Here is a 13,554-nt window from a genome sequence, read left to right as displayed (position 1 = left end):
GGAGCTGGGGGAGAGCCCCTCGGTATAAAACTGCCAGCACATCACAGGAGGAGCAGAGAAAGCATAGGAGAGCGAGATGCAGGAAATGAGAGGGTAAAAGAGATCAAATGCATGAGAAGGATACGTGGAAAGAACTGTTATGGATAGGTTGGCTCTCCAGGACGGAGACCTGGCTGAAGTAAAGGACGTCAGGGTGCCTTTCCCCTATTTTGTCATGTCTGGTTGGAAACCTGTTGCTAGGAGGAGGAATTTTTCTTTCCTCAGTTTTAGTTTCCTCTTTTTCTCTTAGGATTTCTGTTTGCAGTTTGTCTGAGTAACCTAGGGTCCCAGGGACTCAGCTTTTGGGGGTTGGTTTTTTTTTTCCTCTCATCTGGCAGAGAGAGAGAATCGTTGAACCATCGGGGTCCTTTTGGAGGAACGAGTCCTTATCCAATCCCAGGGAGGAGGAGTATCGGAAGAAGGGCAGAGGCAGCCATCCGGTGCAGCCACGGTCGCCTAGCATTCGGGTACGACACACGGGAGTGAGGAGAATATGGAGTTACTGGACCACAGGTGGGAGAAAAAGTGTCATCGCTCTAATACAGCTAGATTGGGTTACCAACCTGTTCACCAGCTATTGGGAGGAAGCTTAAAAACTACCCCAGTGACTGGAAAGGAAAGGGAATAAAATAATGAATTGCAATTGGCTTTAAGGACAGAATAAATTGACTGGAAGAGTGAGGTCACAAATGTATTGGCGATCAGAAGCAATAAAAATGACTTTGTAAATATTAAGAGTTAGATATAAGGAACACTTTCCATCTTTATATTCTGCTTTTTGGCACTTGAAAGGGGACTACATGCAGGTCCCTGTCCCCAGAGAGCTTACAGTCCTGAGGGTAAAGAAACTTAGCCAAGGTCACAAGGAGGGGCAGTGAGATGTGAACACTGGCGTCTCTGGCTTGTAGCCCCCTGCTCTAACCACTAGGCTACTTCTCCACTTCATGAAGTTAAAAATGAAGTTGGAAGTATCAGCTTCCAGCATGCTCATTAGTGCTGTTTACAAACAGGGAATTCTGAGCATGAGATCTGATTAACATCAGGAGAGGACTTTTATAGTTTATGCCCTAATTTGAGGTTTGGCCTTTGGGGATCCCGTGATGGGTCACTAGCCCAGGGGTTTGCAGACGGAGGAGGCGAAGAAAGGAAGCCGCGCAAAGACTGCAAGCCCAGCGGCGGCGGGCGGAAGCGCCTTCTCTGTTCGGCTGTTACAGGTAGGATGCAAGGCGGCCTCTGCTTTGGATAATTGGAGGTGTTACTTATCCTGTTAGCTTAGCTAATAGAACCTCCTAATTCGCCCTTCGCTTTTCTGCTTTGTTTCATTATTAGATGCTTTACTAATAGCTGTTTAAAACAACCTCTCTATTCTTATGTGGCCCGTTCCCTTTAATTAACCCTGCTCCAAACTCCGCTGCTGTTCGTGAAAGCATTAACAGCCTCCACACAGTCTTAACTGCCAGCAAAAGACTTCCAGCTGTGGATTGCCAGGCCGTTCTGTTCTCTTTTCTCTCTCTTTACATTTTTCCTACGAACGTGGTGCTTGGGGGGGGGGGAGAGGGGAAGCGTCAGATTGGCACGGGATGCTGAAAAAGTTTCCGTTTAATGCACGGGGAACGCAGCCTGGGCGGCGGCAGCAGCAGCCACGCGGGCTTCCTACCCGCTCACCGCCACCCCCGCCACCTAATAGAGCGGACACGGCCCGGGCCCTCTGCCCCCGAGCCACCAGACCGTCCAGGCAGAATGCACCGTTAAAGGGAGACTTCGGCTTGCGAGTTGGGCGCGCACGCTGACGGGCGAATTTCCAACGGAATTTCCCATCCAGATGTAAGATACTGTCGCAGCAGTTTTTTTTTCAAAAGCCCATTTGCCTCGTTTCGGGGCACTCGGCGCGGGGAGAAACCTATTCACAATCCAGTGGCAGATACGGTAGCGACTTTCAAACGCCCACGTCACGCGGGTAAAGTGCGGCCGCGCGCATACAACCCCCGGCTTTTAAGCGTGTAAATGCTTTCGGAAACCAGGCCCATAGGGTTTTTAGAAACAGATGTCGGGTGAACGTTAGCTTTCCGACCAAAACAAATCATCACCGTAGCGGTCAAGCGGCGGGTGATGCATTTGCGTTTGAATACGGCATCACCTGAAGACCTCCCCTCTACGGTTCTTGAGGGGGGGGGAGGGGGGACAATGGAAGATCGGAGAAGAAAACCCAGCGTCGGACCTCGGTTATTCCTCTGGTCGTTGTATGGCTGCCTGCTGATGCGAAGTGAGAGCCAGATCAGAGTTGACGGTCATAAGAACATAAGAACATAAGAACATGCCATACTGGGTCAGACCAAGGGTCCATCAAGCCCAGCATCCTGTTTCCAACAGTGGCCAATCCAGGCCATAAGAACCTGGCAAGTACCCAAAAACTAAGTCTATTCCATGTTACCGTTGCTAGTAATAGCGGTGGTTATTATCTAAGTCAACTTAATTAATAGCAGGTAATGGACTTCTCGTCCAAGAACTTATCCAATCCCCTTCCAAACACAGCTACACTAACTGCACTGACCACATCCTCTGGCAACAAACTCCAGAGTCCAACTGGTCATAGTAAGGGAAGGCAATGGGAATGGGCAGATCTCGCCTGCTCTTGGCTTTCCTACCTTAGCTTTCAGCCGGGAGGGTGTACATTTTAGAATTTCTAGCATATTTTTTTTCCCTTTGCCGTTACGAGGCAGAGTGATAACACAGCTCTTATTTCCCCCAGCTAAAGGCCAGTCATGTCATAGATTTTCCCTTGCAATATAATTCAGAATTAATTTTCTTGAAGCACAAACTACAGAACTGATGCAGCTGACTTAGATTGCACTGTAATATATTTTTTTTAATATAAATATGACATTTTCCAACAAACCGCCTACATGAGACAGTCCATTCCATTTGTTGACAAATTACCTCTCAACGGGGTAGGAAGGAGATGTAGACAGAGCCGGGACATGGGGGGGGGGGGGGGGGGGGTACGTCAGCGAGCTGAAAAACAACATATTTTATTTTCACCTTGGGATCAGAAATGTAAAGGATTAGAAAGCTTGTGCTGTAAACACATTCAAGATTGCTTTTGTTCGTGAAAATGACTGAAGAAACCGGAGGAAGCACAAGTGGTCAAATGCTGCGGCTTCCCCGATTCAGCATTAAAATCACCTGCAGCAACCCCTGCTACTGAAGTACTCAGCTCCACACACGGTTCTGTCAGTGCACCTCAGTCCTGACCCACTGTACTCCCGGCTATTCTGGTACTGGCACCCTTTTGTGTACACACAGCTCTACCAGCACACCGCAATCCTGATCTGCAGCAACCACTACTATTCCAGTACAGAGGCACCTCCTCCCACATTGTGTGCACACATATACAGTGCTCTGCAGTGCACCTCAGTCCTGACCTGCAGTACCCACTGCTTTCCAGTACACAGGCACCTCCTCCCACATTGTGTGCACACATATACAGTGCTCTGCAGTGCACCTCAGCCCTGACCTGCAGTACCCACTGCTATTCCAGTACACAGGCACCTCCTCCCACATTGTGTGCACACATATACAGTGCTCTGCAGTGCACCTCAGTCCTGACCTGCAGTTCCCACTGCTATTCCAGTACACAGGCACCTCCTCCCACATTGTGTGCACACATATACAGTGCTCTGCAGTGCACCTCAGTCCTGACCTGCAGTACCCAATGCTATTCCAGTACAGAGGCACCTCCTCCCACATTATGTGCACACATATACTGTGCTCTGCAGTGCACCTCAGTCCTGACCTGCAGTACCCAATGCTATTCCAGTACACAGGCACCTCCTCCCACATTGTGTGCACACATATACAGTGCTCTGCAGTGCACCTCAGTCCTGACCTGCAGTACCCAATGCTATTCCAGTACAGAGACACCTCCTCCCACATTGTGTGCACACATATACTGTGCTCTGCAGTGCACCTCAGTCCTGACCTGCAGTACCCAATGCTATTCCAGTACACAGGCACCTCCTCCCACATTGTGTGCACACATATACAGTGCTCTGCAGTGCACCTCAGTCCTGACCTGCAGTACCCACTGCTATTCCAGTACAGAGGCACCTCCTCCCACATTGTGTGCACACATATACTGTGCTCTGTAGTGCACCTCATTCCTGACCTGCAGTACCCACTGCTATTCCAGTACAGAGGCACCTCCTCCCACATTGTGTGCACACATATACAGTGCTCTGCAGTGCACCTCAGTCCTGACCTGCAGTACCCACAACTATTCCAGTACACAGGCACCTCCTCCCACATTGTGTGCACACATATACTGTGCTCTGTAGTGCACCTCAGTCCTGACCTGCAGTACCCAATGATATTCCAGTACAGAGGCACCTCCTCCCACATTGTGTGCACACATATACAGTGCTCTGCAGTGCACCTCAGTCCTGACCTGCAGTACCCACTGCTATTCCAGTACACAGGCACCTCCTCCCACATTGTGTGCACACATATACAGTGCTCTGCAGTGCACCTCAGTCCTGACCTGCAGTACCCAATGCTATTCCAGTACACAGGCACCTCCTCCCACATTGTGTGCACACATACACAGTGCTCTGCAGTGCACCTTAGTCCTAACCTGCAGCTCCCACCCCCTGCTATTCTAGTACTGAGACCCTTTCCCCTCATTCAGGTGTGCTCAGCCGAGCGCACCGTTTAAGACGCGATTGGCCACATGTTTCCCACTGACGTCTATTACCTCTTATACTGTAAGAGGTAATAGTGCGTGGAAACGCGCAGCCCCCCCCCCTCCCCCCCCCCGAAAGTAATAGCGCTCATCACATGTGATGAGCCTATTAGTCGCCAAGGGCAGGCATTAAATTCTAAGCGACCCTGAAAATTGTACAGAAAAGTAGAAAATTACTGCTTTTCTGTACACCCTCTGACTTAATATCCGAGCGATATTAAGTCGGAGGAACCAAAAATTTAAAGAAAAATAAGAAATAAATCTGCCCGCTAGCCAGCGGGTTAGAAAACGGACACTCAATTTTGCGGGCGTCCATTTTCCGAACCCATGGCTGTCGGGTTCGAAAACAGACGCCAGTAAAATTGAGCATCTGTTGTCTGACCCGCTGACATCCATCCCTAACACTAATAAGGAGGTGCTAGGGACGCGCTATTGTCTCTACCATCTCCTTATTAACGTGAGGCCTCATTTAAATAGAGAATTGCGCGCCCAGGAGAGGTGCCTGGGTGCACATCGGAAGAGCAGGCGCGCAACACGGAGCGCCGGCCCTCCCGCACTTTTTAATGAATCGGCCTGATTGTGTGCACACACATACAATGCTCTGCTAATGCACCCCTCGGTCCTGGCCTACAGCCTCCCTCCACCTCTGCTATTCCAGTACTGAGACTCCTTCCCCTCCATTTGTGGACACAAACACAATGTTCTGTCAGTGGACCCCCTCAGTCCTCACCTGCAGCCCCCCCCCCCCACCTCTATTATTCTAGTACTGAGACCCCCCTATCATTGTGTGCACACAAACAGTGCTCTGCCAGTGCACCTCAGACCTGACCTGCAGGCCACCCACCCCCTGCTATTCCGGTACGAGACCTCTTCCTGCCCAGTGTGTGCCCAGAAACACAGCTCTGCCAGTCCTCGGTTTCCTGAGAACTGCAGGCAATGCCCGCTGCTGCCTCCAAATGGATGGAGTGGGTGGGAGGAGAATAAATGTAAATTCTTAAGAGTAACCCTACCTCGGCCAGAGCATCCATCCAGGCAGCTTGCTCTCCGCTTTTCAGGTGAGCGGAAATAACCGGCTGTCTGTCAGCCCTGGCACTTGCTCTTCGCTCTCTTCAGTCATGCCTGAAGGACACGAGCACAAGGAGGACGGGAAGAGAAGTATCCAGGGAGCCGTGCTATTGGGTTTGGGGGTTTTTTTTATTGCATGGTCAATCTTCCCCCCTCCTCCAGAAAGGCTGACAGACGGGAGGGTCGTGCATGCAGCACAAGATGAAAACGGACACGGGGAGAGCAATCATTTGAAAGCCCAGGAGAAGCGTGCAGAGATTCACGGGCACTTCAGGCCGCCAGGCCTGCAAGCCGAGTTTCAGGACGTTTCGGGGGCCCCGCCCCCTTTTCCTTAGCGGGAAAAGCACACGTGCTTACAGTGGGGGGGGGGGGGGGAGGTGAATTTTCAGAAGGACCCCGCAGACTGAGGGAGGCAGGCCTGCCCTAGAGGGTGCACAGGAGCCCAGGCACACGTGTTCATGTTCATCATTTTATTTTCCTATATATGTATTGGCCCCCTCCGGGCGTATTACCGTTAAGCCATGGGTGAACCCCAAGTTTTTAGTTAGAGCGGTGCAGGTAAGAGAAAGGGGTACTGGCATGGCTGTCCCCCCCACCCGGGAATGTTTTTTTTAAGCAGCTCTCTTCACAGAGAACTGTGGGCTGAGAGTTAGGAGGCAGTCGGAGCTTCATTTGCGCTGCCTTTTCAGGTCCACTTGAAGGGATGCGAGCACAGCCTGCCCCGGGGATCCTGAGCAGGGTCGGCAGGTGATGCCTCCAAGCTCCACTCATTGACTGGTTGGGATTTCCCTTTGGGTTTGCGGGGTTTTTACATTTTTCACGGTAGGAGCCTTGCGAGACCCTCCGGTGTGACCTGGGAACCCTGTGTCTGGGGGTGCCCATGCTAGGGAAGACCTGCCCCTCCACATCTTAAGGAGGAAGGCGGTATGGTGGTGGCCCGCTGCAAGGAGCAATTCTGGTGTTAACTTCTGTTGGAGGGGAAGACTTAATCCGTGAGATCCAGGAGGAAGAATTTAATGCTGTGCCCCTTCCTATCTGAGAGGAAGAACTGGAGCTGCTTGTTCCTAAGGGAATCCCTCCCATCTGGGATCTTGAGGAAAAACAAGAAGAAAAAAAAACTATCTGTAACCGTGAGCAAGAAGTTTTTGACACCTTCAAGACACCCCTGGGAAGAGAGAGGGATTTTGGACCCTTTGTGCAAATATTCCGCATCGTTCATCAAAATGCGTTATGGCGTTATAAGGCCATAATGCATGCAAAAACTATAGTAATGCATGGAGCGAATGCAAAGTTGGGGTGGGTGGGATCGGGGAGGAGTTTTAGGTGGGAATTTGTTAAATTAGGAGCAATATCACACCGTGCGATAGCATAACACATGGTTTTAATGCTGGAAATAGCTATACCCTTTTTCCTGGTGTTAGACTGTGCAATATGCCTGAAATGGCCATTTTGGCTGGGAGGAGGGGGGGAGGGGAAGAGAGACACTATCTACAAGGCCCTCATAGTGCTAAGGGGGGGGGGGAGAGCTATCTACAAGGCCCTCATAGTAGGGAAGTATTTCTATCTCTATAGGAGGGCCATCCAATAGCTCGAGGTGAGGTGGTGGTTTAGGGGCCAGTTTCGCATGTAGAGTGAGATGTATGAACTGCCCAGTACAACTTGGTGAACATTTGACGTCATTTGGAGTGAGGAAAGTCTAAAAAAGATGAAATTTCTACTATGTTCTCTCACCCTAAAGGCGTCAAATGTTCACCAAGGTGTACTGGGCAGTTCATACATCTCACTCTACATGCGAAACTGGCCCCTAAACCCTAAACCACCACCTCACCTTCCCTACTGTGAGGGCCTTGTAGATAGGCTCTCTCTCCCTCCTCCCTTAGCATAGGTTGCAAAAAATAGGGATTATCACATGGCATGGTAAACTGACTGCACCGTGCAATAATACCAATGCAAAGCAGTAAATTACCACACCACACAGTAACTCAAACATTTCCATAAACACAGCCCTTTTCCTTATCTCAGGCATTATCAATGTGTTAGAAACACTTTTTGATGAATCCAGGGGATTGTTTGCTATCTTTTGTCGGGGTTAGAGGGGTATTCCTGCCCACCCAACCTGGGGTCTTCACTTTTTCCACAGCCTGGAGGGTGGAGGTGCCCCTGGTCCCGATAAGATGAAATTCCTGCACTGACTGAGGGAAGAGACTTCAATCACAAGGTCACTCCGGGCTGAGGACTAAGTTAATGCGTCAATTATGGACGCTTACATCCGCGTCTGGAGTATTTTATTTATTTATTTATTTTACAGAGGGGGAATACAGAAGCATCGCCCCTCTCCCCGGGACAACGAGAGTTGAAGTCACACCCTTGCATTCTGGGCCTTGAAAAGATAAATCTTTCCCCCCCACCCAAAAAGAATCCAGGCCTTGGCGTTAAGAGACTGTGATCAAGCTGGCCTGAGGTTCCAGCCCCGGAGAGACAGAGTGCAGTCCGTACCATTGATGGGGGGTTACATATAGTTGAGAAATGCAGTAGTGGATGCTATGAAAAGGAGGAAAAGAAGATGTGGAAGCCAACAAGACTTCCTATTAATGATGCAAGACTGGACTTTGAAATTAAATTCAATAGCATGAAGTTTCATGCAGCTTTTTGACTACAGGAACACATCTCTAGTGTAGCACGGGCAGTGAATGGAGCAATCTGTCCAAAGGTGCACAGAGCTTGCTGATAGTTAACAGTCCATTCGGTGGATTCTTGGCAGATTCTGAAACCCTTTATTGGATCAGCATGGTAACATCTCAGGTCATGTGTATCCTTTCTTCAGAGGAGCAAATGGTCTCAATTACAAACTACATCATTTTGGATAATTTTCATGTCATGTTATATTGTATTTGTAGGCTACCTTCCTTGGACAATATCCAACCGAAAGCACGGTTGAAAGTAATACAATAAATAGCAATACAATAAATAACAGTATACATCATAAAAATAATCAGACATACAATAAATACCAAATACATCATAAACAATACCTCAAAATTACAAATACATCAAAATACAATAAACAGGTGATATGAAATAGACTATAGAGATTAATGGGGAACATCTTCCCCAAGGAGAGTGTGAGATTCAGCAACCTCAGTAACTTATCTGGATTGTATATTTTGGGGCCAGGCAAACTCCATAGGTCAGCGATTTCCACTTTCAGCCGGGGAAAGCTGCAAACGAGTTGGGCTTTCAGGATATCCCGAATGAATAGGCATGAGAGAGATTTGCATGCACACTGCCTCCGTATGTGTGCAAATGTATCTCATGCCTATTCATTCGGAATATCCTGAAAACCCAACCTATTTGCGATCCTCGGCAACTGGAAGTGAATACCCCTGTCTTAGCTACACCCTAAGTCTGACCCTACCCCTGTCAAGCTTACTCGACTGTTATCACCCAAGTATTATGGGAAGCCGGAATAACTCAGCAGCATTCTGACTATGATGTCTGTTGCACAAGGAATAATAAATCTAAACATTTGAGTAGAACTTCCAGAAACATCTATCTGTTAGTGACCCAATCAGGCTTTTGTTGATTTAGTACTTCAAACTTAAGCCTGACTCAGCCAAGTGATTCTTTTGTGATGTACCTGGAGAACATGTACAGATAATTAAAATTTATTCAGAAGGTTTCTAGATGGCCTCCCCAGCCTTTCTAGGCTCTCCATCTTGCAGGTTAACTTGTGCCGATTCTGTGAGATGGTGGGGATACAAAAAACGATATAACTGGAAGGCAATCCTTGCCGCAGACTCTGCCGATTTTCAGTGTATTTGCTTAAAACTTTTTCTGTGCCGCTTCTTTGATCACAGATCATCCTGAGCATCGTACAGCATATAATAAACACAATAAAACAGCTTGCTTTCTTGTAGCTCTCAGATTTAGCCACAGGCTATTTGCATTATTTTACTTGCCAAATGCAAGAGCATTTAGAAAATAAGAACATCAGAAATTGCTGTACTGGGTCAGACTGAGGGTCTCCAAGCAAGCCAGAATTCTTTTTTCCAACAGTGGCCAATCCAGGCTACAAGTACCTGGCAAGTACCCAAACACTAAGAAGATCCCATGCTACTGATGCAATTAATAGCAGTGGCTATTCCCTAAATAAATTTGATTAATAGCCGTTAATGGACTTTTCCTCCAAGAACTTATCCAAACCTTTTTTGAACCCAGCTACACTAACTGCACTAACCACATCCTCTGACAACAAATTCCAGAGCTTTATTGTGCGTTGAGTGAAAAATAATTTTTTCCGATTTGTTGTAAATGTGCTACTTGCTAACTTCATGGAGTGCTCCTAATTCTTCTGTTATCCGAAAGAGTAAATAAGCGATTCACATTTACCCATTCTAGACCTCTCATGATCTTAAAGACCTCTATCATATCCCCCCTCAGCTGTCTCTTCTTCAAGCTGAGCAGCCCTAACCTCTTTAGCCTTTCCTCATAAGGGAGCCGTTCCATCCCCTTTATCATTTTGGTCGATCAATCATCCTTCTTTCAGTGGAATCTCTGGGGCTCTGGTCATACCTCAGACTTGAGAGAAGCTGCCAAGCAAGAGGCTGCTGTCCCAGACAGTCAGTTCCAGATTCTTGTGCTGATTATAATCTCCCAGTCAATTCTCGCACCCTGGAATCTCTCCAACTGGAAACTGAACCAGAATAGCAGGGGAGGTTCTGAGGATAACTCATCTGTCCATCTGAGACCTGGCTGATGAAGTGATGGCGGCTGCAATAGGAAGCTTGTCAAAAGGTAGTTGGGCCCTCAACAGACCAAAGCAGGTACCACATTATCGAGTTGGCGCTGACATTTGTTTGAGGGCTATCTTGGCAGCTGCATCCGTAGCACACATTAAACTCCATAAGGCTTTTCATTTATCACTGTGTTTCCTTCTGATTCATATTAAGCACTGCTCTGAAGGTAGATGCCTGTCTGTGAGTTAAATCATTGTGTCTAGATGAAATCTCTGGGCATGCTCATCATTGACAGTCCCCAGCTCTGCCAGACATCCAGCCGGTCTGGAACAATCTGTGCAAATGATACATGCATCTCTGTAAGCCGACCGGACAAAAACATCTTGTGATATAGTATATCAGCCTGATGATGTTCAGTGAGCTCCAGACACACCTTATCAACAGCAAGTTGATGCTGACTGTAAGGAGCTGGTGCGTTCATGTGGTTAAAGGGGAAGTACAGTTAACTACCAAGCATAAATCTAAAATCCACTGTCCTCTGTTATAGGTCTTTCAGGTATTCTGATCATTTCTAGATGCCTCATTTGACAAAAAAAATGCAACATTAAAAAAACAAAACCCAATAAAATGTTGATAGGATGGCAGCCTTCTCATCTTTCCGGAGCCTGTAATTCCCATAATGCATTGCAGGTGATGTCACAGTGCTGGAAGCTATGGGAGGCGTGCATGCATGCTGTTAGGTGCAGATGGGAGAGCGCTCTGATATCTGTGAATCATTCTGAGGCAGTGGCTGATATCAAGAACACCAAAATTGCCACCTGTGCGTAAGACTCTTAATTCCAGAAGAGGATGCCATCTTTAAGTGACAGCGAAGTTTTAAAAATACATATTTTGTATTTTAAGAATACTTGCTAAGTGAACTCCAAAATTTTAGTCAGGCTCAGAGCAACGATATGACGGCAGATAACTTTCGGCACGTCTCGTTTGCTCATTTTTACGTCCTATTGCACTAGAGTGGACCACACGTAACCTTTTTATCCTGTCTTCCTCACTGCTAAGAATCCTCCGTGCTTGTCCCAGGCGTTCTCAGATTGTAATAATGTCACTGCCCTCCCTTTCCGTGCCGGGAGACCGTTACATGCAATCTTTCCATGGGGAAGTGGTCGGGAGACGGCAGTAAAGATGGGAGAGAGAAGAGGGGGGACAGAGTGAGGAGAACAAAAATGAGAAGGAAAGACTAACGAGTGTTAAGAAGAACACAAACGAGAGAGGAAAAGGGAAAGAATGAAAGAGAAAAAGGGAAATAAGAGGCAGAGCAAGAGGGCAAACGATCCCAAAGGATCCTCACCAGGAGGGCGTGTGTTTGGTGGTAAGAGGTGAGAGTGTGGGTAAAATCCATGGGAATTCCTCCAGTGCTCAAGCCCTGCTTGGATCTCTTGTTCCCGGAGTTCAGAGGAGGAGGAAGCCATTCTATTATCTGTCTGCCCTCTCTTTCCCTTTCTTTTATAATATTTTTGGAATGGGAGAGTTTCCCTTCTTGCTAAGGGAAGATAACTCTTTGTTATTTATAATAATTTTATAATTTTAAATTTTAAATTTTGTTGACTGTTATTTTTGTTATTGGTAATATTTTAAATTTTAAGTCTTCCTCAGCTTTATCTATAAGTTCTCACGAAGTTAGCCCTGTTATTTGCACCCTCTTCTCAATGTAATTATCTTGTTTCTTAATTTTTCCTGTTCGATGTAATTTTTTAAAATTTTTAAATTTTCTAATTTCTTGTTCGATGTAATTTCCAACTTTGGTTCTATGTAAACCGACGTGATATGTACCAGTACATGAACATCGGTAAATAAAAGCTCTTAAATAAATAAATAAATAAATAAATAAATAAATAAATAAATAAATAACTCATAGGTTGGTCTCTGAGTGGAGATGACCCCTGGGGGAAGGACATTGGTGTGATCCAGGATTCCTAGAATCCATGGTAATCTTGCTACACTTTTTTTTCAGGAAGAGGAGGAGATTCATGTTGGCTGTCTTAACTGGTGCTAAGGTGCCATACAGGCAATGAAGGGAGTAAGGAGCAAGCACCCATCTGGTACCAGTAGAGAAGAAGCAGGAGGATGGGATTCAAGGAATTAAGGCATGAAGGCTGATCTTGAATTACAGGGACCCTCAGAAAGCATCCCAAGAGACTCTGCTGTTAACTAGCCTGAAGAGATTTTAGAAGATTGTATCAACTAATGCACAGAATGAATTCATGTTTTCTTAGCGTCCAGTCAGATGACTCCAGAACAAGTGAGTTATGCACCTCTACCAGCAGATGGAGATGGAGCAAATTGACATCACAGTACATATACCCCTGCAGTGACATCAGCCTGCCAGTATTCTCCGTCTCCAATAGATGGTGGATGTGCATCACCTCACTGGGGATTGCTTCATCCAATTGTTTATCCCTATTAAAGGGTCTTCCTAAGATACCTTGTCAAAGGTTGCTTTTTGCCTCAAATGGCTTAAACTTGTCAAAAACAGAAATTCTCTACTTAGCTAGATACTCTTTGAATGTTATCTCAAGGATCCTGGATGTGGAAGGAATATCCATTAATATTTCCGAAGAAGTAAGAAACCTAGGTATAATTATGGATACGAGATTAACCCTTTGCACATAAATCAAAAAAGTAGTTCAAAATTCATACTTCAAGTTACAAATACTAAGAAGAATATGACAGTATCTTAATAATACAAACTTAAAAACAGTCATTCATTCTCTTTTGATGTCAGCAGTAGACTACTTTAATTCACTTTACCTAGGCTTACCACAAAATACCATGAGACCATTGCAATATATTCAGAACTCAGCAATGAGAATAATTAAAATGTTTGTTTAAAATGTTATAAAGTATTTTTCTACCTGTTACATGTAAACCAATGTGATGTTCTTCGAACGTCGGTATAAAAAAGCTTCAAATAAATAA

Source organism: Rhinatrema bivittatum, chromosome 9 (genome assembly GCF_901001135.1).
Source record: "Rhinatrema bivittatum chromosome 9, aRhiBiv1.1, whole genome shotgun sequence".
NCBI classification, from domain to species: domain Eukaryota; kingdom Metazoa; phylum Chordata; class Amphibia; order Gymnophiona; family Rhinatrematidae; genus Rhinatrema; species Rhinatrema bivittatum.
The sequence above is the reverse complement of the archived record's forward strand: the minus strand, read 5'-3'. Positions refer to the sequence as shown.